This window comes from Stenella coeruleoalba (assembly GCF_951394435.1).
Source record: "Stenella coeruleoalba genome assembly, chromosome: 4".
NCBI classification, from domain to species: Eukaryota; Metazoa; Chordata; class Mammalia; order Artiodactyla; family Delphinidae; genus Stenella; species Stenella coeruleoalba.
The window spans coordinates 7,171,581-7,196,908 of NC_137149.1; the positions used below are offsets into that span (position 1 = coordinate 7,171,581).

The 25,328-nt window shown below is 37.1% G+C and overlaps 1 protein-coding gene across 8 annotated transcripts in view; it reads left to right on the forward strand.

Moving 5' to 3' along the window:
* LOC307185936 (uncharacterized protein) overlaps positions 1-25,328 on the forward strand; it is a 693,527-nt gene that overhangs the window by 556,757 nt on the left and 111,442 nt on the right. The window contains exon 6 of one of the 8 annotated variants that reach the window (XM_079920516.1): positions 2,327-2,442. The exons of the other annotated variants lie outside the window; for them this stretch is intronic. The gene's annotated coding sequence lies outside the window, so the exon portion shown is untranslated. Of the gene's footprint in view, positions 1-2,326; positions 2,443-25,328 lie in introns of those variants that run through there. 8 annotated transcript variants of the gene reach the window in all.

Here is a 25,328-nt window from a genome sequence, read left to right on the forward strand (position 1 = left end):
CCTGGTGGCGCAGTGGTTGAGAGTCCGCCTGACGATGCAGGGCACACGGGTTCGTGCCCCGGTCCGGGAAGATCCCACATGCCGCGGAGCGGCTGGGCCCGTGAGCCGTGGCCGCTGAGCCTGTGCGTCCGGAGCCTGTGCTCCGCAACGGGAGAGGCCACAACAGTGAGAGGCCCGCGTACTGAAAAAAAAAAAAAAAAAAAGAAGTACTGCTTTGATAATATTACTCTAAAAAAGCCAGAAATTTACCCCAATCCATTTTCCATTGTTTATTCATCATGTGTCTTTTACTTTCAATATTTAAACAATTTTACAAAGTTATTTTTAACATCGTCTACCTTGAGTTTTAACCATTTTATGCATTTGTTACTCTCTGTTGAAAGTAGCACTTTCTTATGCTTATCCTAACTATACATGTTCAACAACTACAGCGATTTAACTAGCATTTATTTTCCTCTTTGCCATTACGAAGTGATTTCACCTCATTTTCTCATTTAAGCTTCATTATAACCTGTGAGATAGAGGTTTTTTTATCTCTATTTAATAGATAAAAATGTGCTTCTAAGTTTCAGTTAATTGACAAGATCTCACAAGTATTAATGCAGAAGCTAAACTGGGAAACAAATCCTCCTCTTTAGTGGAGCTTTGCACTGCAAGTGTTACACCCATTCAGAATATTTTAATAGCATAACATTTAGTTGTCAATTTGTATAAAATTTACATTTTATTGTCTACTTAACGGTTGAATTGTTAAACACTGCTGCCATAATCTAAAATACAGGCCCTATAATATCACTATTTATCATCCTAAATACTTTAGACAAGTCACTTCAACTTTCACTTTCACTTTCTTCCCTTGATAAATAAAGAATTTGGGCTTACTCCAAAAGGTGGTAAAGGAGACTCACATCTAAACATATGCAGGCTAAACATATTCAGACACTGCTAAATACTGGTATTATCTCATGCCTTTCAATTAAGAACCTACAGATAATGCAGGGGAAGCAAATGAAACTACATGATGTCTATTACTCTACTTCCAAAAAGCTACTCTTTAAATTAATCAGTTAACGTTTTCTATGGCAAGCATTAGTCTAACAGAAGCAGTTCTCTGTGTGCAATGTGAAGAAGGCAGCAAGAAATTTCCCATTCTAGAGGGAATGATTTCTCAGCACCTCCCAAGGCAGATTGCTATAATGCCACTTTGTAATGTTGGTGTGACAAACTCTGAATTCCCACAATGCCTAATCTATACCAATTAAAATGTAAAGATAAACATAACAGGTATTTCCTTCGGCCACGAACCTAGAGGTACAATTATAGTACAGATTAATAGTATAGCAATTATTCTGCGCCTCAATCACCCAAATTCTTTCTTTCAGCATTGAAAAATGGAAGGAGCCACTATTAAGCTAATTTCGACTAGGTTCTGCCCCCCCCTTACTCCTCATAACCCCTAAAGTTATTTCTATTTCCAAGTAGCTGCATTGATTCTTGATTGATTTTGCTGATGTCACTCAGAGGATTGACATACTTCCCAGAAAATTGTGCAAAGAATCTGTGCCTCCATTGCTAATTGCATTACTACCATGTCTGTATTCAAGGAGGGCCTCTTTCAACTCTGCCCAGGGACCGTGGCACCAGGAAAGAGCCATGATAAGCCAGTACAAGCATTTGCCCTAGGCTAAACCCGGGAGCCTTACTACCACAGGACTATTCCTTTGCCAGTGTTCCTATCAGTCACTGAAACCATGACTCACTGACTTTGTGTTATCCAGGCCTTTTCATGGCAAAGCTTCCTTTTGAAACCATTACCATTTTTCTGTACTAGACACTAATGTGATTTACAATTTCTTTTTCCTTCTTTGCTTTTTCTCCCCCCTCCATTCTGTTTACAGACATCAGAATATAGGTACAATACAGGGTCAAAATTTTTGCTTCCTATGTTAGAGTATTTATTTCTGACTTACAGTTGATGTATAATAATATATAAATGATAGGTGTATAATATAGTGATTCATAATTTTTAAAGGTTATACTCCATTTGTAGTTATTATAAAATATTTGCTATATTCCTCATGTACATTATATGTTTGTAGCATATTTTATACTTAATAGTTTGCATCTCTTATTCCCTTACCCATATATTGCCCCTCCCACCTTGGAGTTTATTTTTTAAAATATCGATGAATTGCTTTGTCTAAGCGTTAACCTCTGAGCAACTTCTGAGGACTTATCCCATCCCATTTATTTTTGTCAAAGAGAAAGATAGTTTTTTGGATTACCTTATATTTTATTTTATTATTATTTTTTTTTTGGTACGCAGGCCTCTCTCTGTTGTGGCCTCTCCCATTGCGGAGCACAGGCTCCAGACATGCAGGCCCAGCGGCCATGGCTCACGGGCCTAGCTGCTCCGCAGCATGTAGGATCTTCCCAGACTGGGGCATGAACCTGTGTCCCCTGCATCGGGAGGCAGACCCTCAACCACTGCGCCACCAGGGAAGCCCCTTATATTTTATTTTTAAAGTTGTATATGTATGCATGTGTGTGTGTCTTTGGGTAATGTATTCCATGAAAAATATTTTTTAAGGTAAGTAACAGTAAACTTTAAAACAGGATTTCAAACTATATTCAGTTCTATTAAAATTAGTTTTTTCTTTCTTTGAAAAATGTAGAAAATAAAATTGATCTTCACATTTACTACTAGTGTTTACATGTGTACATGTGCTTTTACAGACAACCCAATACTCTTAACTGGAAGTGGGAGGACCAGTACAAGGGACACAGACCGTGTTTTTCCTTCTGACTTTGCAGTGTAGCAGTGGAGAAAATGAACGGGTTAAAATGATTTGAGATTAGTATCGACAGCATACACACACATGACAAACTTTCTGCAGGAGGGTAGACAGGTGAAACTAGGGCGTTGAGGGTGGCTGTGAAGTCACCTGCAAAGAAAGGCATGCAGGCCAGCAAGGAAGAAGTCAATTTCACGTAGAGGAAAGTATTTGAATTTGGTTGAAGCCAGGAAAATACTTGCTTTAATATTTTCCTCAACCAGTAATTAGAGGACAGGATAAGGCAGTGAGTTTAGGAAAAAGAGATGAAAAGGGCCTTTGTAAGTTTAGATGAAAGCAATGGGCACTAAAATACAGAGAGGGAGACTTTTGAGTAAATGAATATATTGAAAGAGTTTTTTGAGAAAAAAAATAGTTAAACCTTATCTGTGTGTAAGGTGCATTGAGTATGAATTCACTAGTGTCTGGAAAGAGCAAGAAAACGATTGCAGGAAATGAAGTGTGATGATGAGAGCTCTGGAAATGGAGAGAGAGTGTGGCTATAAAACTTTTCAGAGAAGTAAATAGCAAAACTTAAGAGATACGAAATGGAGATAGTTTTAGGGGAACACAGTCTATGAATTGAAAGCAAAACGTTGTGCATATGTGCATATATTTCTGTGGGATAAAGAGCAATGGATTTTTATCAGGCTCTCAAAGGGATTCATGTCTTTATTATTTGAATATAAAGAGCAGTGAAGGAGCAGATGTCAAAGAAGGAAACACTGGAGAAAGCTGGTAACCTTGAAAGTGATGGTAAAATATGGAAAAGTGTGAATTAGGGGTGAAGTTAATTGAGTTTATCTTTAACATGTACATTTCATTAAATCCTTTGGCAAACTGAAACTAACAAAAGGGAAAGAAAGGGGGGCAATTCTGAGAATATGTGAAAATTTTGTAATATAATAGCTAAATTATTTTAACTGTTATTGCATACTGAAACCTTCAATATTTCAAGTTAATCATATTCACAGAAGCACCATAAGTATCATTTTTTCCATCATAAGCTGTTTAAATGACCTTTTTGAACAAGGCATTGTATATGGGATTTATTTTTGCAAATACACAGCATTTGAGTAACTAGTAATCAACTTTTGATGTAAGTGGGGAGATAATGGAGTAGGGAAAATTGAACCTAGGACAGTTAAGCAAATTGTAATTGTCAGGGATGAGGTGGTAACTGACATTTCAAGAGGGATTCAGAAGCTGACCACTCTTTGGTTGATTCACTGAATTATAGATTCAGAAAAAAGAATTTATCACTTTAATCACTTCAGATTCAAAGGCCCTAATTACAAAACATGAATGATAATTAATTGCTGTACCTAAAATATACCTGGTATGATAATTGAAAATACTTTCCTAAAGTGGGTAAATGTGTGAAACTTGTTTAAGAGATCAATTTATAGGCCCAAAGGAATTAGGTGGATGTGTTAGAATTCTAAGATTTCCCCAAAGACCTCCTGCTCTTTCTGGTGTCTATGTCCTGAATAATCTCCTAGCTGAATATGATGGGTTTTTCTCCCAGGAGTAGGCTATGTTCTATGCCACAGTTGACTTAGAGAGATTTCTCTTGGTAGGCCTGATCTGATCATATCAGCTTTTAAAAGGAGAGTTTTTCTCGGATGGTTGCAGAAGAGCAACTCAGAGGTTTGAAGCATGAAGCCTGATTCATTGAGCTGTTGCTGGCTTGCAGTTGGAAGGGACCATGAGAAAAGGAACTTAGAGTTGCCTCTAGAAGCTTAGAATGACCTCCAGCCTGCAGTCAGCAAGAAAACGGGATTTGCATTGTATAACCGCAAAGAAATGAATTCTGTCAACATACAGGAATGATTTGTGAGCAGATTTTTCCCAGGAGACTCCAAAGGAAAAGTCAGCCTGGCCAACACTTGATTTTGATTTCAGTCATGTGTTATTCTAAGCAGAATGGCAAACTAGACTTCCGACTACAGAAGAGTGAGGGGTTAAAAACCAAGGCTACAGTCCCAAAATGGAATCGCTTATGTTAAACCCTACATCACCAAACTGAGATTTAATTTAATTACAGTTTCAGCTTTCCCAGAAATGGAATCTTAAAACAGTCAGTCAGGAATTGCCTGATCAGCACTTGTTAGATAATCTGCCTGATAGACTCTTGCCATTAAAGAAGAGTAACCTTGCAATAACCAACCCACTTTTTTTGCCTCGTTCCTTGTTCCCTCTTCCTTTTGCTTATAAAAGTCTTTCACTTCGTATAACTCCTCAGAGCTCTTTTCTGTCTGGTAGCTTGGATGCTCCCTGATTGGAATTGATTTTTGCTCAAACTCTTAGAAATTTTAATATGCCTTAGTATATCTTTTAACAGAGACAGTAAATAGGTGTTGATTTAGGCTACAAAATTGCTGGTGAGAAAGTAGACAAAGAATCAGAATAAACAGTTTCTGTTCTTTAAATGTTAACGTTGTTTCATTCAGTGAATATTTGCAGATTTAAGTGACAAACGTCAACTTCCCACCAATCCCCATCTTTTGGAAAGCAGCACAAGTTTTGTTTGGGAAACTATCTTTCCTTACCATTTAAAGGTACTTTAATTTGCAAGCAATTGATCAAACCCAAGCTCTAGGGTTGGAGGCATAATGAACGTAAATGGTATTAATCTTGTCCAGTGCAATTATTTCAGATTCTTGCACACGTCCTAGGTGAATCTCAGGGCAATCATCAGGACTTTTCCTGAAAGTCTTTGAAAACAAAGACTTTTTAGCTGTACAAAAACACAGAAACGTATTGCTTTAGTGGTGGCTCATAACCTTTTTAATAATAGGAGGAAAGATCTGTCCAGTGGAAGTGAAACCATGGAACTCAGATTGGCACTTGAACCCATGGTCCTTTAATTGATATCACACACCTGGTCTCAGGACTTAATGAAACAAGTTCTCCATGTCTTGTCCCAGAAAGAATTCAGTGAGAGACAAAGTGACAGGTCAGGAGTGGATTTATTTAGAGAGAAACACACTCCACAGACAGAGAGTGGGCCATCTCAGAAGGCGAGAGGCCCCGAAATATGGCTTTTATGGGCTGCGTAATTTCATAGGCTAATGGGTGGGAGGATTGTTCCAACTATTTCGAGGAAGGGGTGGAGATTTCCAGGAATTGGGCCACTGCCCACTTTTTGATCTTTGATGGTCGGCCTCGGAACTGTCGTGGCACTGATGGGTGTGTCACTTAGCATGCTAGTGTATTACAGTGAATGTATAATGAGGCTCAAGGTCCCCTGGAAGTCAGATCTTCCACCATCTTGGATCTAGTTGGTTCTAACCAGTTTTTGTCATGTCCTATGGCTATGTCATTCTTTTAAAGGTTGTGCCCTGCCCCCTTCCCTCCTGTTTCAGAAGTAAACCCAGGAAGTAGGGGAAGTAAATGGAGGTTAAGTAAAACTTTTTGAATCACGGACAAACCCTTGCCAAGAACACTGCTAGGCAATTACTTTAGCCAATAATTCCCTTTATTAAGTCCACTTGGCTCTCCTCTCTGCTATTTACAACCCAAATCCTCCTACAATAGTCAATGACCTTCACTCTGACACTCTTTCTATCTAACTTACAATGCATACTCCCCAGAATTTTCCCTAAAGCAACACTGAGTTTTTCCTGTTCATTTCCTCTTTCTTGGTTTCAATCACCAAATGCTTCTGTCATTCAGCATTACCTTATCTTAAAACTGTGAGTATGAGTTCATTTTATAGAAAGAGCATTTTAGATTGATTTCTTCCTGATGAATCAAGAAGAGACATTTCATCATCAATATATTTTAAAAGTGTATCTTAGAATGGACACTAGAAAGATCCCCACAGGTGACAATTTCTTTCATTTATTTTCACTGTTGTAATCCCAGACAGAAAATATTTTATTACAAAGCAAATAATCTGCAAAATCTCAGCTTGAATTGTGGACCATTGTCTCCTAGGCTATACTGCAAGTACTGTTAGTTTGAAAAGTACAAAATGATCTAAGTGCACAAACAGTTATATAGTCGTTTGAAGTTGCAGTGTATCCCTTTACTATCAATTGGGATTGAAGATCCCAATCTCCAAATAAACATAACTTATTCCTATATTCTGATTTATTGTTTTTCATGCAGCTATTTTTTTCTTTTAAACTTATCTTGCTATTTCTTTTTTCCTCTGGTTTTAGATCATGCCAAAGAGAATGGCAAAACCTCTGCTCCTCACTGAAACCTAGAAGATAAACTCCCACAAAGCAATAAGCTTTAAAATATACAGAATATACTTATTCCAGCAAAGATACATGGGAAAGTCAGTCGACTTGTAATTGACAGATTTAATGACCATGAATTTGAGAAAGGGAGGTCTGAGCAGGCTGCGTATTATTTGCTTATCTACATCTAGAACATTGTATTGCATTTGTTTTTCTGAATTTGCAGCAAAGTTAAACAGGAAGGATTTTCCTATTCACCATATACACCTGAGCTATGAACCACAGTAAATCCCCTACATACGAATGAGTTCTGTTCCGAGAGCGCGTTCGTAAGTCCAGTTTGTTCGTGTAAGTCCAACAAAGTTAGCCTAGGTACGGTACCCAACTAACACAATCAGCTATATGGTACTGTACTGTAATAGGTTTATAATACTTCTTATACAAGTAATACATAAAAAGCAAACACAAGAATAAACATTTTTAATCTTACAATACAATACTTTGAAAAGTACAGTACAGTACCAGCTACATCACCACTGCTTTTACGCTTGCTTCCAGACATCCTGGGCTTGAAATAAAGATACTGTACTACTGTGCTCTATACAGTACTGTACAGTAAAGTACACAAAAGCCCAGCCACTTGTAGAGGATGCATGCACGTGGCGATGTACACCAGACACATGAACTAAGTTACATGATTGGACATGCAAACACACACTCACACCTTTGAAAGTTTGCGACTTGAAAGTTCGTATGTAGGAGACTCACTGTATAGTCAAATGAAAACTTATCTCTATTATTTATGATTCTGAGTGAAAATGATAAATCAACTGCATGCACCCTTTGCAATATTATTTATAAAATTAACTGGAATCCATGAAAACCTGTGTGTGTTTGAACCAAATAAAATAAAGTTGGAAAGGGTAGTTTTACCTTTGCCTCTATCACAAATGTATCCTAGTACTCTATGAGACACTGGATGAAAGATCTAGGATTGAGGTGAGAAGAATATATGCCCCAAAAGCTTAGCTCACCTCTTGAGGTATGGCTTGCTTATCTGTCAAAGACCCTGGGTAGTATACTGCACCGTGAAACTTATTTGTGAGTTGCAGAAGCACTTTCACCTAACAGACAAGTTTTGAAAATGTAAATTGCTCCTATAGATACACTCTCCACTAACTCCTGAAGAAGCCCTTAGCCATTTATGCTGATAGCAACAGACATTGCTTCATCCCGTTCCTGCTATGTATTACATTTATACTGCAAACATAAAATAGTGGGAATAAATTTTGTTTAAAAACATAAAACTTTAACAGAGTTTTTACCTTCTTCACATACCTGAAAATTCTCAGCTAAACTAACTACAAGGAAACATATTTATTGATATTTACTGCATATAGGATTTAGTACATTTTTGTGATTACTAAAAATTAGTAGTACTGATCAGCATAAGTCCACACATGTTCTGGTAGTTTCTGTACTGAACATATGGTTAAGGCTGTTCTCTGCTCACTGGTTTTTGTGTGCATAGTTCAGCATATATCTGGAAAAAATATTGCCAAAGACAGAAAACCAAATTATCTTAATTATTTTTACGTTCTACTGGTAAATCCAAAGCCATGTAATGTGGTTATCTTTTTCCTGGATTTGTTATGTTAATCCCTTTAATTAAACCTTAAAGCCACAATATGCTGGTATTTAAAAAGCGGCTGACTGAAATCAAAGCCAAAGAATTTGCAGAGAACAGATGATACTATTCCCCCCAGACCAGTCTCAACATCCAAACCTCAGCTTTAAGAGACCAAGGCAACTGAAGTGGTTATAGGCCCCTTGTCTAGGAGCTCAATGCTGCCAGGCTTTGACTGGCCCCCTGGGAGATCTTTCCGTTTAACAATGCTTCCCACTGACCCTGGGAGGCAAAGACCAGCAGGGTTGGGTTGCTATTCTCTATGACACACTGGGATACTTGGACAAGGATATAATCTTATTTTTAGTTAATGTGTATATCGATTTTTTAAAATTGAAATATAGTTGATGTCCAATATTATGTTAGTTTCAGGTATACTACATAATGATTTGACGTTTGCATGTGCTGTGAAATGATCACCATAAGCCTAGTAACCATCTCTCTCACACAAAGTTATTACATTATTATTGACAGTATTCTTTATGCTATTTCTATATCTATGCATATAAACATATATATACTCATGACTTAATATATAACTGAAGGTTTCTACCTCTTTTTTTTTTTTTTTTAATTTATTTATTTATTTTTGGCTGTGTTGGGTCTTCGTTTCTGCGAGAGGGCTCTCTCCAGTTGCGGAGGGCTGGGGCCACTCCTCATCGTGGTGCGCGGGCCTCTCACCGTCACGGCCTCTCCCATTGCGGAGCACAGGCTCCAGAGCGCAGGCTCAGCAGTTGTGGCTCACGGGCTTAGTTGCTCCGCGGCCTGTGGGATCCTCCCAGACCAGGGCTCGAACCCGTGTCCCCTGCACTGGCAGGCAGACTCTCAACCACTGCGCCACCAGGGAAGCCCCGGTTTCTACCTCTTAATCTCTGTCACCTATTTTGCCTACCCTCCTCAAACCCCCTCTCTCTGGCAAATAACAGTTTGTTCTATCTATGAACCTGCTTTCCTTTGGTTTTGTTTGTTTTGTTTCTTAGATTTAACATATAAGTGAGATCATATGGTATTTGTCTTTGTATAATTTCACTTAGCATAATACCCTCTAGATCCATTCACACTGTCACAAAATGGCAAGATTTCATTTTTCTAATGGCTGAGTAAAATTCCATTTTGTGTGTGTATATACATATGTATATATATATGTGTGTGTGTGTATATACGTATACATGTGTATGTACGTATACACATGACATCTTCTTTATCCATTTGTCTGTCGATGGACACTGAGGTTCCTTCTGTATCTTGGCTATTGTAAATGATGCTACAATAAACGTTGGAAAGCATATATCTTATCCAATGAGTGTTTTTGGTTTTTTTTGATAAATACTGAGAAGTAGAATTGCTAGATCATATGGTAGTTCTATTTTTAATTTTTTGAGGAAACTTCATACTGTTTTCCATAGAGGTTGCGCCAATTATATTCCCACCAACAGTGCAAGAGAGTGCTCCCTTTTCTCCACATCCTCATCAACACTTATTTGTCATCTTTTTGATGATAGCCATTCTGACAGGTGTGAGGTGGTATCTCACTGAAATTTGATTTGCATTTCCTTGAAGATTAGTGATCAGAAAACTAAACATCTTTTCATGTGCCTGTTGACCATCTGTAGGTGTTCTTGAGAAAAATGTCTATTCAATTCCTCTCCCCATTTTTTAACTGGGTTGTTTGTTTTCATGATGTTGAGTTGTATAACTTATTTGTATATGTTGGATATTAACCTCTTATTGTTTGCAAATATATTGTTGGCCTTTTCATCAGCCAACCGAATGTTGATAGTTTCCTTTGCTGTGCAAAAGCTTTTTAGTTTGATTTAGTCCCATTGATTTGTTTTTGTTTTTGTTTCCCTTGCCCACATAGACGTAGCCAAAATAATATTGCTAAGACTAATGTCAAAGAGCATACTGCCCATGTTTTCATTTAAGAGTTTTATGGTTTCAGGTCTTATATCTTAAGTCTTTAATCCATTTTGATGTTACAAGGTGTAAGAAAGTAGTCCAGGTTGATTCTTTTGCATGTAGTTGACTAGTTTTTCCAATGCCATTTACTAAAAAAGCTGTCTTCCCCACTGTATATTCTTGCCTCCTTTGTCATAGATTAATTGACTGTATAAGTGTGGGTTTACTTCTGGGCTCTCTGTTCTCTTCTATTGGTCTATGTGTCTGTTTTTGTGCTAGTACCATACTGTTTTAATTACTATAACTTCATAGTATAGTTTAAAATCAGGGAGTGTGATACCTTCAGCTTTGTTCTCTCTTAAGATAATTTGGCTATTTGGGGTCTTCTGTGTTTCCATACAGATTTTAGAATTATTGTTCTAGTTCTGTGAAAAATACCTCTGATATTTTGATAGGGGTCACATTGAACCTTTAGATTGCCTCAGGTAGTATGGTCATTTTAACAGTATTAATTCTTCTAATCCATGAGCATGGTATATCTTTCCATTTGTTTATATTATCTTCAGTTTCCATCATCAATGTCTTACAGTTTTGAGTCCATGTATTCACCTCTTTGGTTAGATTTATTCCTAGGTATTATATTCCTTTTGATGTAATTGTGAATGGGATTATTTTCTTAATTCTCTTCCTGATTGTTATTAGTGTATAAAAATGCAACACATTTCTGTATATTAGTTTTTTACCCTGCAATGTTACTGAATTCATATTTTACTTCTAATAGATTTTTGGTGGCATATTTAAGATTTTCTCCATATAGATTCATGTCATCTGACCTACAGTGACAATTTTACCTCTTCCTTTCCAATTGAATTCTTTTTATTTCTTTTTATTATCTGATTGTGTGGTTAGGACTTTTAATACTATATTGAATAAAAGTGGTGAATGTGGGCATCCTTGTCTTGTTCTTGATCTGTCCTTTTCTCTCTTCTCCTTCTCATACCCCTATAATGTGAATGTTAGTATGCTTGCTGTTCCGGAAGTCTCTTAAACCAACCACATTTTAAAAATTTTTTTATCTTTTCTGTTGAGTTTGAGTGATTTCCACTAGTCTGTCTTTCAGTTCACTGATCCATTCCTCTGTATCAGCAAATCAACTGTTGATGCCTTCTAGTGTAATTTTAATTTTAGTTATTAAATTTGTATTCTTCAGCTGTTTGGTTCTTCTTTATATTTTCTAATACTTTGTTAAAATTCTCACTGTTGTCATCTATTTTTCTCCTGAGTTCATTGAGCATCTTTGTGATCATTACCTTGAACTCTTTATTGGGTAGATTGTTTATCTCCGCTTTGCGTTTTTATGTTTTTTTTTTCCTGAGGATTTTTTTTTCTTGTTCCCTTGTTTGGAATATATTCCTCTGTCTCCTCCTTTTACCTAATTCTCTGTATTTATTTCTATATATTAGGTAAGTTGGTCATGTTTCCCAATCTTAGAGAAGTGGCCTTATGTAGGAGATGTCCTGTGTGTCCCAGCAGCTCACTCCCTCCCCTCTGCTTATCAGAGCTGTGTTTTAGGGGTTCCCCCTATCTGAGCTGTGTGGGCCCTTCTGTTGTGGTGGGGCCAACAACTGTGGGTATGCTCGTAGACTGGGCTGCCCCGGCCCTGTGTGATTCCTGGACCAGCCTTGTGCAATGGCTGCTGGCCCTCTGGTGGGTGGGGCCAGGTCCCGGAGCAGCTGGCTGCAAAGCCAAGGGGGTCCTGAGGCTGGTACAGGCCCTCTGTTGAGCAGGACCAGGTCCTGTTTGCTGCTGGCTGTGGGGCTCATGGGGGTCCCAAGGCTGGTGCTGGGTTTTGGTGGGCAGGTAAGCCTTTGATAATAGACTAAAGGGAGGACTCCAAAATGTCATTTGCTAGCACCAGTCTTTTTGGGGTAAATCCAGCTTCCAAAAATGGCTGCCATCAGCATCTGTGCCCCTGGGGGAGTCTCAGTTGCCTACTGCTGGGAGATTCTCCAAGATCAACACTTAGGTCTGAATCAAGCTCCTTTCAAATGACTGCCTCTGCACGCACCCTTAAGAGAAGACTCTGTTTTCTACAGCCCAATGGCTTTCCCATATGCAAGCTTCTCTGGCCTTCAATGCCAGACGTTCTGGTGGCTTGCCTTCCTGGTGCAGGATACCCAGGCTGGGAAGCCTGATGTTGTGGGGGGCAGATCCCTTGCTTCCTGGGGAGAACATCTGCAATTGTGATTATCTTCCCATTTGTGGGTCACTTACCTAGGAGTGTGGGTCTAGACTACACTGTGTCTCCACCTCTCCTATTCATCTTTTTGTGGTTCCTCCTTTATATCTTTATAAAGACTTTGTAGAAAATCGTTTTTGCTAGTCTTCAGATCATTCCCAGATAGTTGCTCTGTAAATAGAGCAATTTCAGTGTGCCCATGGGAGACGGTGAGCTCAGGCTCTTTCTTCTCCACAGTCTTGGCCACATCCTCCATTGATTTTTATTTGCTCATCTCAAATAGAGAGCCAAAAAAGAATTCTTAGTAGGAAGAAATTTTTTTCTGTATACACACACACACACAGACAGACACACACACACACACACACACACAGACTGCTATAGAAAGAATTGTGTGTTCCCCCAAATTCCTATGTTGAAGCCATAACACCCAGTGTTTACAGATGGGGCCTTTGGGAGATAATTAGGTTTAGTTGAGGTCATGAGGTTTTGATGATAAGATTAAGGCTCTTACAAGAAAAGACACCAGCCAACTTGCTTTCTCTGCTGTTTTTTCATGGGTCAGACCAGTGAAATTAATGTCTGGGGATCGCTACGCTACATCCTTTAGATTTATAGGGATATCCCTAATTTTTACCATTCATCCCAGTATGCAATATTGTTTTTTATTTACGACCTCAACCAGGGAAGATCACTTTCAGAGGCTTCCATTTGGCCTTCCACCCTATGATTTGTCTTACCTCACAGGCCAAGGTCCTAGTGAACTGACCTCACTTTTAGGCAGAAGCTTCCAGGTTCCAAACTGGATCTTATCTGGAAACTTGGCAAGAAATCATGACTTATGTTTTGACAACTTCTTTCAACTTCCTGAGGATCTGTTCTTAATTTCCTTTGTGCAGAATAAATGCTTTTGCTGGCTGCCTATCTATTCTGTCCCTAATGTCATCATGTTATGCTAACCTTCTCATACCTATTTGCAGGTCAAATTTCTCCTGGCTGCCTCTCTGATCTTACTATACGTTATAATATTTGTCTTCCCTTGACTCTCAAAGACCTTTATTTTTCTCAATTTCTATTATCATGATTGCTGTCAATCAGTCCAGTTCTTTAATACCATCTTCTATACCAGGAGTTTTGGCCTGCTAGACCTTTCATAATCACTCCCTTACATTAGTAGTAACCTCATATTTTATCCCTCAACTGTATTTTCTTCATTAATTTCATTCATAATTTACAGTTCTCTGAATATGATGATTAAATTGGCTTATATTTCTTCTCACATGGTGTGCCCTTTATCTATATTGTTCTTCCACTATCAACAAGAGGCTAAATTCTGCACCTTTCCCTAGCATGCCTTCTTTGGGAAATCTATTGTTGATACCTCACTCCAAATACTTTTATTCCATCTCTCTTCCTTTCTGAGTTAGATGTCTTTTCTATGAATTCCTATAGTTTGCAATATTATGATCTTATTATTTACTTGTGTTCTTCCCTATATGTTTACAGCCATAGAATTAGAGACCTAGTCATGTTTGGCCGTGCACCTAACTTGTTGTAGTTGCTTAGCACATGTTTCTTGAATAAAAGACAGTAACTATAATAATTAAAGATAATGTGCCAGCCATTGACTTAACAAATAACCATTTTCAGAAGCCAAAAGATTTGATTGAATTGTGTTGCAATATGCTAATCAACGTGGCACAAAATTAGGGAAACTGTGTCGTTAGGAAGAACACTACATTTTTTTTTAGCGTGTATAGTACTAACTATATTTTATGCCAGAAACAGTTGTCAAATGCATGGACACAGTCTGAGAAGATTGTTCAGACATGCATTAGCATAGTAAACTTGTTCTAGATCATAGTTTCTCCACTTTGGCACTGTTGACATTTTGTGTTTGTAATTCTTAGTGGGGAATCTGTCCTGTTCATTATAGGATGTTTTGTAGTATCCCTAAACTCTACCCAATAGATACCAGTGGCACTGCTTCAATTATGACAACCTAAAATGTTTACAGATTTTGGTAAATATCCCTTAGAGGATAAAATCAGCCCAGTGAAGAGTCACTGGTCAAGAAGTATTTACGCAAATTTTTCAAGTGAGCCAAAGTAGGAACTTATTTTCGCTCGAATCTATCATCGTGCCTTTATCATATCTAATATACAGTCATAAGCTACAGAAAGAGAGAGCTTCTCAGGGGGAAAATGGCAAAAAATATCCATGGAGATTAGATTTCTCATTCCAGAAGGGAATAGCACTCTGTTGTTCTAAAAACATTTAAATTATTTTAACTCTTGGTCATTCATTACATGTTACCCACTATCTATTTCTCTACGGAGGCTTGTTGACTACCCTTTAACCTTGAAAAACTGTATAAAATATTTTATTAAAAAATGAAGGGGCTTCCCTGGTGGCGCAGTCGTTGAAAGTCCGCCTGCCGATGTAGGGGACGCGGGTTCATGCCCTGGTCCAGGAAGATCCCACATGCCGTGGAGCGGCTGGGCCCGTGAGCCATGGCCGCTGAGCCTGTGCGTCCGAGCCTGTGCTCCGCAACGGGAGAGGCCCCAACAGTGAGAGGCCCGCGTACCACAAAAAAAAAAAAAAAAAAAAAAAAGGAAAATGCCTGTGTGTTGGTTCAGATCCTCTGAGTAGCATTTGCCAAGATGGGTTTAGATGTGCAAGAGCTTTGTAGGGTGAAAAGCCTGTGAAGAAAAAAGAGGAGGGAGTTGGAATTTTTGAAGAGAACCATAAGACTAGGATACAGATCTGACTACTGTGAAAGGGAGAAGAAATAAAGGACAGTTGATAGGCAGATTCTCAAACAGTAGTATAGGCCTAAGAAGGTTTCTGCCAGGCCAAGGGTGTCTCCTCAAGTCAAAGTCATCCTTCAGAGGCATGTTGCATCTTGCATAAATGGACTCACCTCAGTATCCCTATTATGCACATTCACTGACAGTAGCGTTTGAGAAGAGTGGGCTCAGCACAACTTGGTGGTGGATTCAGACGCAGCACCAGGTGCCATCGTCAGTTATGCTCCCTGCAGCAGCTGTACCTCAGACTGTTGGTCAATTTTTCTCTTCAGATCCTCAAAGCAGCAGATCTCAGTATTACATTTTTCCTGCCAAAGTCTGTTTTGAGGGCAAAGAGGAACAGAAGAGTTGAGGAGTTAAATATGTATTTTATTATTATACAGGGAAATACCTCCAGTTTCACTGTCCAATGCATTAGACACTAGTGACATGTGGTAAGTTAAATTAGTTAGAATTAAATGTGATTAAAAATGCAGTTCTGTAGTTGCAGTAGCCATATATCAAATGCTGAGCAGCTACATGTGGCTAGTGGATAACCGTATTGGAAACTGATGATTTATAATATTTCCACCATGGTAGAATGTTCTATCGGATAGCAATGGTCTAGATGGGCTCTTTGTATCGCCTATTAGGCTTTCTCTTTCATAAAAATTTCATTAAAAGTAAACATAAGTTAATATAAATTTGGAACTGACAGTAGAAATTTAAGTATGGATTGTTCATGATAACTTTGGGGAGAATCTCCCTAAAAGCCATAGCATTAAGACCCTTATATCTATTTACTAACAGTTTAAATATATTTTTAACTTTGCTGAATATAAGAAGAATGTTCAAGAACAGGATTAAAAAAATCTGTACAGTAATCTACACTAAAACACATTAGGTGGAAGATGAGGTACTTATAGAGATAATTTAGAAAAGTCATCCCATTTGCCCCAATTATCATATAGCTTCAAGGAAATTATTAATTGTACATAATAATTTTCAAGTGTTATGTTTTCTAATGTATTTGTCTTCAATGAAAGTATAATATTTGTTGAGAAAAAATTGTGTGTTTTCGCATTGTGTGCTAAATGCCCATTGGAGGAATTCTGTTCTGTGATTATAGCATTCACCAACCATACTATGGTATGCTATCTATATTTTGGTGTCATCTACACCTTAACTCAGTAACCCTTGGATAGGGTCCAGAGCTTCGCACAGTGCCAGGCACATAATAAACAAAATGCAAATATTTATTGACCACAGTTGAACTAAGCAAATGAAGTGCTTGTGATTTCCAGTTGTACATTAGTAAATACAATTTCTCAATTATGTCTTTTCATGTCAGAAGTATTTATGCTTGTCTTACTCAAATTTGCTACCTAGTCAAAACCAGAGACCTGAATTGATTCTTGAACATTCAAAACATACTGAAGCTACATATGATTTTTAGAGATCTATATCTATCTCAAAACTATCTATCCATCCATCTTTCTATGTTAATCTCCAATCTTTTGGGGTCATCCGAAATTAGATTCTAGAATTGGATAGATAGGAAATCTGCATTAATGTGTTGTTTGCATATTACACATTAGGGAAGAAGGAATAAAGCTACCTAACAGTGCAAACTCTGACACTTAATAAAGTGAAGCCTGTGGAATTGCTTTTAAGACTGGGTGACCCAAATTCACTTCTGTTTTGAATATGGTGGCAAAAACTCTGATTGAAGTTACAGAGGCATCTCACTTAGGCAAAAACAGACAAAAGAGTCCTTTTCAGACAAAGCAGATGAGGATACCTTCATAATTGTATGAACATTAAAAATGCAAACATCCTCCTGATATACTACTTAATTAACTTCACCTGAATTATTCAATAAATTATATTCAGGATAGAATTAAATACTATAAGCTTGACTTTTAAAAATATTTGTGGCACGACAGAATATTCAGATGTCAAATAACAGTGACCTTTAAAGTCAGATAAATTTTTCACATAACAAAGAGACAGTAACATTTCTTTTACAAACAGTCATTTTATAAAGCATTGTAGAGTATAATTATGGAGACATCTACTTTTTAATTTAATTTTACCAGCTGTCACCGATGGCATGAATCTTTCAACATCATTCTAAAGGAGTACGGGTTCTAGAAGACAACAGAATAAAAATTTGGGACATGAATATTGAGTGTTACACTATAAGGAAAGGTTGTCAAGTTTTAGTGGGACAATGAAATGAGCTGGATGCAACAGAGATAGACACAATGAGAACAGAAACATGATATTCTGGCCATTAAATAAAAAAGTAAAGTCAAGAAGAAAGAGAGCAGTAAATTAGACATGACTTTTAAAACATGAATAAATGATAATGAAGTTAGAAATTTAGAAAAAGAGGAGCACAAAAGGGATTAAAATACAGAGAAATAATGTAAATAATATGTAAAGTATAAGGATTTATTTTAAAATGCTGAAATAATAATCAGGGTGGGCGAATTGTGCCCACTTTTGTTACAATAATACCACAAGTTAGAAATCACATAAAAATACTTTCTATCAATATCTAGAAGGGAGGAGATGTGCTTTCTTTAATGAGGAGGAAAACAACTTTATGAAAAGTATTACTTCAGGAAGTGTGCAAAAATGTCTAGGTTCAAAAACTTGATGTAGATATCTTTTAAGGCATAGAGGGAGGAAATCAGAACTTATTACTTCATTGGAGGGTTTGCTGTGGGAAAGATCCATTCTAAAACTTTCTATTAAATGATATAGCTCAAGTTCACTTAGAAAACAATGAAACATCTATTGAAGAAAAATATCTTCAAGAAACAAAATTACATAATTATTTTGGTTTAAGTAAAAAAGAAAAAATCATGCAACTATTTTGCTTTCTCTAACTTTATATTTATGCAGAAGTTAGAAAAATGGTCCTTATAAAAAAGCATTTACCAATCATACATCTTTGACTTTAAAATACAGGGAAATTTTACCTTTATGACTGCATTTAAAGTGCTTAAGAAAAATGTAGTGAATAAATAAATGAAATAATTTATTTTTCTAGTTACAAATTACTAAGCTCCCAGTAAGGCAAAACTTTATATTAGGAACTTATGGTATATATTGAAATAAGTAAACCTTAGGCCCTGACCTCCAGTAATGTGAGACCCATGATTACAAAATAAAGTGAAATAAATGCCACTTAACTTCTAAGAAGGCTTTCATGGTGAGAGAGGAAAAATGACAGGTAGGTTAATTTTATTTATTTTTAATTGAATTATAATTAGCATTAATATTATATTAGTTTCAGGTGTCTAACATAGTGGCTAGATATTTTTATACATTATGAAATAACCTTAGCTGTAAGTCTACTCAACATCTGTCACCCAAGTTGTTACAATATTATTGACTATATTCCCTATGGTGTATATTATATCCCCATAACTTATTTATTTTTTAGCTGGAAGTTTGTACTTCTTACTCTCCTTCACTTACTTTGTCTGTCTCCCCACCCCCTCACTTCTGTCAACCACCAGTTTGTTCTCTATTTATGAGTCTGTTCCTGTTCTATTTGTTCATTTGTTTTTTAGATTCCACATGAAGTGAAATCATTCAGTATTTCTTTTTCTCTGTCTGACTTACTTCACATAGCATAATACCCTCCAGGTCCATCCGTGTTGCCACAGATGGCAAGATTTGATTCCTTTTTTTTTTATGGCTGAGTAATAATCAGTTGTGCATAAATACCACATCTTCTTTATCTATTCATCTATTAATGGATAGGTAACTTCCATACCTTGGCAATTGTAAATAATGCTGCTGTGAATATTGGGGTGCATATATCTTCTTCAGATTAGTGTTTTTGTTATCCTCAGATAAATACCCAGAAGTGCAATTTCTGGATTGTATGGTAGTTCTAGTTTTGGTTTTTGAGGAACCTGCATGCTGTTTTCTGTAGTAGCTGCACCAATTTACATTCCCAACAACAGTGCACTAGGGTTCCCTTTTCTCCCAACACTTGTGTTCCTTGTCTTTTTGATAGTAGCCATTCTGACAGTTGTGAGGTGGTATCTCATTGAAATTTTGATTTGCATTTCCCTAATGATTTAGTGATGATGAACATCTCTTCATGTGCTGTTGGCCATCTGTATGTCTTCTTTGGAAAAATGTCTATTCATTTCCTCTGCCCATTAATCAAATAGTTTCTTTTTTTGATATTGAGTTGCATGAGTTCTTTATATATTTTGGATATCAATCCCTTATTGGATATATCACTTGCAAATATCTTCTCCCATTCTGTAGGTTGCCTTTTCATTTTGTTAGTTGTTTCCTTCACTGTGCAAAAGCTTTTAAGTTTGACGTAGTCCCATTTGTTTATTTTTGCTTTTGTTGCCTTTGCCTGAAGAGACATATCCAAAAGAATACCGCTAAGACTGACATCAAAGAGGGTACTGCCTATGTGTTCTTCTAGTTTTATTGTTTCAGGATTTACCTTTAAGTCTTTATTCCATTTGAGTTTATTTTTGTATATGGTGTAAGAAAATGGTCCAGTTTAATTCTTTTGCATATAGCTGTCCCATTTTCCCAACATTATTTATTGAAGAGACTTTTTTCCCATTGTATATTCTTGCTTTCTTTGTTGTAGATTAATTGACCATATGAGCATGGGTTTATTTCTGGGCTTTCTATTCTGTTCCATTGATCTGTGTGTCTGTTTTTGTGCCAGTACCCTGCTATTTTGATTACTGTACCTTTGTAGTATTGTTTCAACTTGGGAGCATGATTTCTCCATCTTTGTTATTATTTCTCAAGGTTGCTGTGGCTATTTGGGGTCTTTTATGTGTCCATACAAATTTTAGTATTATTTGTTCTAGTTCTGAGGAAAATGCTATGGGTATTCTGAGAGGGATTACATTGAATCTGTAGATTGCTTTGGGTAGAATGTAAATTTTAATGATATTGATTCTGCTAAACATATATGAGCACCATATATGTTTTCATTTATTGTGTCATCTTCCATTTCTTGCCTCAATGCCTTTTAGTTTTTCAAGGATAGGTCTTTCACCTCCTTGGTTAAATTTATTCTGTACATTTTGTTATTTTTGATGCAACTGTAAATGGAGTTGTTGATAGTTCGTTATTAGTGTATAGAAATGGAACAGGTTTCTGTATATGTATTTTGTATCCTGTAACTTTACTGAATTCATTTTTTAGTTCTAAATAGTTTTGTTGTAGAGTCTTTGGGGTGGAGTCTAAATAGTATTATGTCATCTGCAAATGGTGACAGTTTTACTTCTTCCATTCCAAGTTGGATCCCTTTCAATTATTTAATTTTTTCATGCCTATTTGCTGTGGCTAGAAATTTTAATACTATGCTGAATAAGCATAGTGAGAGTGGGTATTCTTGTTTTATTCCTGATCTTGGAGGAACAGTTTTCAACTTTTCACTGCTGAGTATGATGTTAGCTGGGGGTTAGTCATATATGGCTGATCCACTGCTTTTACTCTATATTTGCCTTTATCAGGGAGAATTTTTCATTCATATATATTCTTATTTTTATCTGTGGCCTTTTCTTTTTTGCCAAAAGAAGACCCTTTAACATTTCTTGTAAGGCCTGTTTAGTGGTGATGAATTCCTTTGCTTTTGCTTATCTGGGAAACTATCTTTCCTTCAATTCTGAATAATAACCTTGCCAGACAGAGTATTCTATGTTGTCATTTCTTTCTTTCAGCACTTTAAATATATTCTTCCACTCCCTTCTGGCCTGTCAAGTGTCCTCTGAAGAGTCAACTGATAGACTTATAGGGTTTTTATTGCATGTGATTAGTTGTTTTTCTCTTGCTGGCTTTAAGATTCTCTCTTTATCTTTAATTCATGTCATTTTAATTATAATATGTTGTGGTATACATCTCTTTGGATTCATCTTGTTTGGTTTTCTCTGTGCTTCCTGGACCTAGATGTCTGTTTCCTTTCCCAGGCTAGGGAAATTTTCAACAATTATTTCTTCACATAAGTTTTCTGTCTTTTTCTCTCTCTTCTCCTTCTGGGACTCCTGTAATGAGAATGTTGGTTTGTTTGATGTTGTATCAGAAATCCCTGAAACTATCCTCATTTTTTTAAATTCTCTTTTTCTTTTTGTTGTTCTGATTGTGTGATTTTTCACTATTCTAGTTTCCAGATCACTTATCTGTTTTTCTGCATAATTTAATCTGCTATTGATTTCCTTTAGTGTATTTTTCATTTCATTTATTGTATTCTTCAGCTCTAATTGGCTCTTTCTTACATTTTCTGTCTGTTGAAGTTCTTACTGAGTTCATCCATTCTTCTCCCAAGTTCAGTGAGCACGTTTATTACCATTGTTTTGAATTCTTTATCAGGTAAATTACTTATCTCCATTTCACTAGGATTTTTTCCTGGTGTTTTATCTCGTTCTTCATTTAGAACATATTCCTCTGTTTCTTCATTTTGTTTGACTTTGTGTTTGTTTCTATAAATTAGGCAAAACAGCTCTCTCTCCTGGTCTTGAAGGAGTGATGTTGTGTGTAAACGTTCCCTGTATAGACTTCGTGCACTGGGTGGGTGGCTTTGGCAGGCCAGCTGGAGCAGGAACAGGCATGACCAGGGGGATCTCTATGGTGCTCCTCACCAGGGCTGCCTTGGTCAGATGGCTGGAGCTGGAGCTGACTCAGGCAAGGTGGAGTCCTGGAGCAGGCTGTGCCCGAGACAACCTTGGCATGTCAGCTGGAGGCTGGAGTGGTTGCAAGCTGGGGAGAGTCCCAGGGGGACTCATATGTTTTTTTAATTAGCTGACAAAATCCAGAAATGGGCAATTTTTTTAATGAAAAAAATCAGAATATATGGCAACAGTGACTAGATTTTAACATGACAAAAATTAGCTAGAGTCAAACTGTCACTAGTTCAGTTAAATGAGGCATGCACTTGCCAGTTTGTCATGGTCCCTCCACTAGCTGTTGTCTCATAACAACAAACCACCTACTTTACACAGCAGTGTTAATGGTCTGGCTCTCTGCACACTTAATGCCAGAGAGAGATATATTTTAATAGCTTAATTGAAATTTTTTTGGTTTAGGTTTTTGACATCATAAAGAAAAATACCCAAAGAGTTTTCATAAAAACTGTTTCTTTCTCATAAAAAAATTTAGAAAAATATCTATCAACAAAAATGAAATAATATAAAATTTAATTTACAATACTGTAACCTAGAAATAGACATCAGAGAGAATCCTGGATCCACCAGTTCCTAGTTTTGTAACCACAGGTAATTCAATTTACTTTTCTTATTCTTTATTTCCTCCCCTACAAAAGGATTCTTTAATATCAACCACTTACATTTGTTCTCCGTATTAAATGAAAGAAGTGCTTAGCTTTTTGCCTGGCAAACATTAGCATTAGAGTGCTATTAAGTAACTTTTTTTTTTAAATGTTTCTATTAATCTGTATATCATATTTCCAAGAACTTTAGCAGTAAATTGAAAACAGGGCAGCCCTGACTGTTAATAGTATCTTACCTCTAGGGATATTTTCTCATCCTCTTCGAAGAACTGAGGAACATGTTACTCAGTGTGAGACCATTGACATTCCACACTTTTTGTTAAGTGGAAGCAGAAGGACATTCCAATGAGCAGATGCTTCACTCTGAAAAGAAAAATAAAGTCCATTCTCTTTGATCTTTTTAAGAGCATTTCAGGAGGAAATAAGTAGATTTCTTGATGGAAGGAAAATGTTAAACTTTTAGATCATAAAGATATTATTTAAAATCCCTTTTATATATAGCACAGTAGAGTCTTCAGCGTGAAGACATAGGACCTAGTGGCAGAATCTCACAGTTTGTGCAGAAATTATGGGAGAGGTTCTGTGGGATCTCTGTTCACTAGAATTGGGCAGTAAATTCATTGCTGTATGAAACAGACTACCTCTGTGAACTTAATATGGCAAATTCTGGGATTATTCATGAAGGGGAGAAACTTGGATAGCTGTGGTTATCTTGCAACACAGGGTCTTACCAGTGCTTCATTGAGCTCATTACAGGGACCAAAACACATGCACACCAAGCGAAAATCTTAATTTTGAAGAAAAACATAATTTAAAAATTAAGCGGGAAGTATTTACTCCAGAAAAGAACTTGGTTGGACTTCTTTGTACTAGTATTGGAGTTGAGCTTATTTTTTAATATGTGGAAGTAACAGCATTAGAATGCTCTCAGCTTTGTATCCAGCCCTCTTTTGTCCCTGGGGATATCAGATCTCTGACTTTCTGAATCTTAGCCTCTGGCTTCACTCTGGTACTCTCAGATTTCTCCAGGACTTTATGCAAACAACCTCAGCTTGAGCATGTTTTCCAATTTGAGCATGTTCACTGTATCAACTGAGGCTGCTTCTGATTTCTACCAGAGATCTCTGCCTACCCAACTGGAGCAGAATAAACTAATGCTACTTGGTATTTTCTCCCAACTGTCTCCATAAGTGAGTCATTGGTAAATCATTCCACTGTTTTACTGGGGAACTGCTTCTGGATAATGGAGTATACAGCAAAATCATGAACACCCGTAGGTACAAAGCCACTTTTTTGCATTCTTTTGCAGTGAAACAAGCTTCTTGGTGCAAAGTAACCATTCTTAGGTGGATAAGAACCTAAGAATGGTAAGGCTGGTAGGAGTTCTATAAGCAAGGAAAACAAATTCATATATAGGAGAGTGGTGTATTCCATGGATATCCACAGATGGGCCATCTTACCCATATGATTATCGAGACCCCTCTCAAGTGGGAGAACTTTCGTGAGTATTTATACGGAACAGAAAAATTCTCATGATCCATGCACATATTAAGAAGTCTGTCCGTGTGTGTCTCCCTCAGCATTGTTGTCATCAGTATTTGAATATTTTCTTTCTAAACTCTTATTTGATGCCATAAATCAGAGTACATCTGTACCACAGGCCATCATCTCTTGCAGGAAAAGTCAATATCAAATAGACAAGCAGAAGCTCAGCCCAGCGTGAGGATTTTCACACTTTCGCTCCAGAACCCTGGAGCAAAGCACTGTAATTCCCCTATTTTGCCAGAGGCTCCGTAAGGCATCTTTACATGCAACACACATGTCCATCTTCAGTTGATACCCAAGACCTAAGTGTCAGAGTGGCTTGAACTTTAGCCAGATCTGCAACATAGCCTTTTATTTGTGAATCCTGATAAAAGCTAGCAGCCTCACATTTTCTCAATCAGTGGATTTTAGAGGCAACTTTTATCACCAATACAAAGAGGTGCATCACACTTTGGGCTTCATTCTGATTGGTAGGCTGTGCAAGGGCTAGTCATTTACTTTTGCCTGCCCCAGACCACTGGACACGTTCAATGTAGCAGGCCCTGATTTTTTCAGAGTTTTTCACTAACATTCTGTCATGTATATATGTACTTATTGAGCCATCTGAAGTACCTGCTACTTTTTTCCTCTCTAAGTTATTAAGCTTGATATCATCAAGATGAACCAGAATGACGCTCTGTGGAATTCAAGGCTATCCATGTCCCTGGGCACTGTATTATAATAGACAACTGAAAGTTGCCACAGAGCTTAGTTAAGACAGTGATCTGTACTGCTACACTGCCAGGTAAAGGTAAATTCCTTCTTATTTTTCTTACTCATTAGTAGAAAGGTTTAGCAGTATCCAGATCAAT